We start from the raw sequence: 4897 nt of genomic DNA on the forward strand, positions 1-4897 counted from the left end.
GAAAAAAAAATCACCCATTTCTCTAAAATAACATACTTCAAAGTCATTTCTAACAACGTATTATAACATCAACAACTCTCCAGTGCTTATTACCAAGTATTATAATCATCAATGGTTCATTGTCATTCACCAAAAGTATACACTCCCGATTAAAGGAACACGTTGCCTTGGATTGGACGAGTTGGTCGTTGAAAAACATTTGAATCGTTTGTTATGAAATGCATATAGTTAGATAGATAATTCAAAAGTAGAATATAATGATCCACACAAATTTGCCTCGAAATTGCATGGTTTTCCTTTTACTTTGCGAAATAACACGGTCGGCCATTTATGGGAGTCAAAAATTTGACTCCCATAAATAGCCGACCGTGTTAGTCGACGAGGTAAAAGAAAAACCACGCAATTTTGAGGCATGTTTGTGTAGATCATTGTATTCTACTTTTCCAACATCTTTCTTACCATATACAATTTATATCAAACGGTTACAAGCGCTTTTATAGACCAACTCGTCCGATCCAAGGCAACGTGTTCCTTTAAGATTAACAATTTCTAATTAGCTTGTGTAAACAATATTATGATTACAAGTTTGTCTCTTTAGAAGAAATACACCAACGAAGACCTATATTAATAAACAAGGTTATGTTCCAAATTAAAATGGTGGTCTGTTGAATAATAAGTCTCCCTGCCTCAGTCACCTCTCAAGCAATGAATAATCTTACATAATTGTCACGGTGACGTCATAAGCAAAAGTTGTGGGCAAGTATTGACTAAAATACACATGGCTCACCGATCGGTCATCAACTTATCAAGTAAATGTCTGACGTCATTGGCAGCAATCTTGTTTCCTTTGAAAACCTCTGGATATATTTACTGGCGTTTGCCAATACTATTGCCGAGATTATCTCTCTAATCACTGTCCTATGATCTACATGGTCTCCAAACTGTTTTGACTATCACTTTAGAATGTACAGGTATATACTAGTTGCCGAGAACCTGCGTAAAATGTTAATATCCTTAAAATACGTTGCATCAGGAATTACGAATATTATTTGGGTTTTAACCTTATATACATTACGTGTCTGAATACGCAATACTTATCTGAGTTCTGTGGACAAAAAAACACACTGGGTGTTTTTCGCAGCACCCGGGAAAGTACCGTGTATACAATGCTCAATACAAACATAAGTGTAAAAACAATATACTGTGTAAAGTTGTTATCCGTTACATTTTGTAAACGCCTCAACGGATCAAGGTTAGCTAGAGAACTTCAATACATTTGTAATTTTATTGGTTTTCTCACTTTTCTCACTTTTGTTCAGCTCGTCCCCAGTATCGTAGGGTACACAAGTCTTTGACACGGTTGCCAATATTGGTAATAGCGTCATTTCATCGATTCAAAACATGGCAGTGTTCACGTGCTGAGAAAAAGCACATTCATTACATCTGCCAATTAGGATACAATCATACACACCGAAACAATGATTTGTCTTAACACAATAAAGAACAAAAAACTGCAGCCAATTTTCCAGTGAAAGAACATACGAATATGTTTACCCAGTAGACCAACACCCGGTGTCCATTTCATGTACATATGCCTATAACATAACGAAACAAAAATTGTCACTATCCGAAATAAACAATAATATACAAACCAAGTCTCTTTCACTATACATGTATTTCTCGAAACCTCTTTTCCACATCCAATTTAAAGACACTGGACACTATTGGTAACTGTCAGAGACCAGTCTTCTCATTTGGTGTATCTCAACAATAACAAACCTATGAAAATTTGAGCTCAATCGGTCATCGAAGTTGCGAGATAATAATGAAAGAAAATGCACCCTTGTCACACGAAGTTGTGTGCTTTCAGATGCTTGATTTCCAGACCCCAAATTCTAAATTTGAGGTCTCGAAATCAAATTAGTGGAAAATTACTTCCTTCTCGAAAACTATGGCACCTTCAGAGTGAGCTGTTTCTCACAATGATGTATACCACCAACCTCTCCCCATTACTCGTAACCAAGTAAGGTTTTATGCCAATAATTATTTTGGTTATTACCAATAGTGTCCACTGCCTTTAAGCGTTTGTTTGACGTTGTCAGTTTAAATTCTGCCACAAAGTTGTTTATCAGACATCTTACATTCTTTGAGCATGATGCTATCCATCTAGAAAAAGCTTCACCGACAAATGTGAACAAATAACTTGTGTATTTTTTGAGGCAAAGTGTGCTACATCAATGTTCTCAACACCTCGGTTGAAACGCCACTATGTCATATTGCGCCAATTGCCTACGTTTGGTCGAACTTATTTCTGCCATTGAATAAGATCTTGAAGTTTTATTCACAGCCTAGCTGGTCTTACCAACGTTCTGTCTTAGCGGTTGCCAAAGTCATAAGTACAGTCATGTCATTGCAGTACGCCTCCATCGTCAGTTCGCGATCACCTGGATTGTCCATGGCTGTCGGCACTTCCTCACGCAACTACGCAACTACGCCGTATTGCGCCTATTGTCTGGTGGCTGGATTTATTTCTACCAGTGAGTGTACAAAATCTTGAAGTTTTTATTCACACCCTAGCTAGTCTTACCATGCCGTAGAATGTAGTTCATGATAATGTTCGGTATAAGTGAGTGCCAAAGTCAGAAGTGCAGTCATGTCATTGCAGCACTCCTCCATCGTCAGTTTGCGTTGACTTTAAGTTTCCATGGCTGTCGACACTCCTCAACTCCTCACGCAACTGCGTCATATTGCGCCAACTGCCTACGTTTGGTTGTTTCTGCTATATAGTGTACATTAGACCTTGAAGTTTTATTCGTGCCTTGCTGGTCTTACCATGCCAGTTCAAGATAATGTTCTGCTAGTTCTACCTCCATTAACTTAGCGAGTGCCAACGCTATAAGAACAGTCATGTCATTGCAGCACTCCTCCATCGTCAGTCTGCGTCGACTTGCAGTAACACTCTCTTCCATGGCCGTCTAGGTTATAAAGCATTATTCCAGTATCACTCACAGCAATTTCAGATGACTCACTCTGCCTGCTGTAGCCATTGCAGCCGTCACCACAACTAAAGACCACCGAATCATGTTGCAAGTGGCTGGACCCATTCATGTTTATTTTGACCATTGAAGAATCCGCAACATCCGTGACTCCATTTGATATCATCGTTTCATACTTAGGCACTTCCTCGCCATCGCTACCACCAGTTGATTCAACGTCACCTCCATCTCCACGCTTCTTTTTCTTTCGACAATAGCAGCATACCACGCATAATCCTATTGCAATACCGACTCCCATTTGGAATGTAAAACCAGTTGAACTTGATCAACGCCTTTTAAGAACAGTCCCTGCCGATTTCTTGTCCACAACAGCAACATTTACAAAGGTACCTGCTAATGTAGCCACAGTGGCGAGGAGCAACCTTAAGTAGCTCTACTGCATTCGCCTATTGGGCGTTGTCCGTTTGAGGGTCACTGTTTAATAACTGTGCGTCAGTGGTCACATTATACCGGTCAATGTCCAACATGGTTTGTGGACAGTAAATATTTGCTCGATCTTTAATTAAACCACGGTGATTAAAAACAGGAATGTTTCTGAAGGGATGACGTATAACTGTATGAGCAAAACATCATTTTGAATCACCGTGCTAATGAAAGATCATATACTAATCGACTCATTTTTGGCAAAGCGTGCTTGTGAAATCAAGTTTATAGGTTGTATTTAAACCTGTTTTGGTGAGCAATGATATAAGAACTGAAGGCTCATTTCAATGTTCGTGAGACCTATACAATTATACATGCTGTGATATATCAATAATTTGTTCGATCTTAATATAACCACCGTGATTAATTAAGGTCGAGAGGATAAAATAAATAAAAGCGACGTAATGCAGTATGGACAAATTGCCCCTCTTGTGTTACAGTGCTAATGAATTACAAGAAAATGTCGAAAACGATTCAAAATTCTGTCGAGAAATGTTTTTTTCTAAAAGAAATGACGATCAACCTTTTGGTGGACAACTGTACAATATTTGTAACCATTGGACATGGAGGGCATGCAGTGTTTTGTACTAATAATGGCCTGAGCTAGCAAGTTTCATCTTTTCGTTTTCCCAGAGCAAAACTGTCAAGCACATACATGTTAAAGACAGTAATTGTCAAAGACTAGCCTTCACAGTTGCTGTATCTGATCATATGCATAAAATAACAAACCTGTGAAAATTTGAGCTCAATCGGTCTTCGAAGTTGCGAGATAATAATGAAAGAAAAATAGCCAGTGTCACACGAAGTTGTGTGCGTTTAGATGGTTGATTTCGAGACCTCAAGTTCTAAACCTGACGTCTCGAAATCGAATTCGTGGAAAGTTACTTCTTTCTCGAAAACTACGTCACTTCAGAGGGAGCTGTTTCCCACGAAGTTTTATACCATCAACCTCTCCTCATTACTCGTCACGAAGAAAGGTTTTATGCCAATAATTATTTTGAGTAATTACCAATAGTGTCCACTGCCTTTAAAGCAATCGCACAACATCAGTATTTTCCAAAGCCCACACTTCATGTACCACAACTTATATATAAAATAACAAATCTGTGAAAATTTAGGCTCAATCGGTCATCGGAGTCGGGAGAAAATAATGGGAAAACCCTACCCTTGTTACCGCACGTTTCGCCGTGTCATAACATGATTGTGTTTAAAATAAATCCGTAATTCTCGCTATCGAGAATTGATATTGTTGTACTGTTTTCTCAAAAAGTACAGCATTTCATGAAATACAATTTCAAGAAAGGTATTTCACCATTACCTTCTGTAAACCCTGTAAGTAATTTGTAAATCAGAGAACTTTTAAAATTTGTCCTGTTCAGAAAGTGTCCAATGGTTTTAAATGATTTGTATTCTTTCTG

The sequence above is a fragment of the Asterias rubens genome, chromosome 10 (genome assembly GCF_902459465.1).
Source record: "Asterias rubens chromosome 10, eAstRub1.3, whole genome shotgun sequence".
NCBI classification, from domain to species: domain Eukaryota; kingdom Metazoa; phylum Echinodermata; class Asteroidea; order Forcipulatida; family Asteriidae; genus Asterias; species Asterias rubens.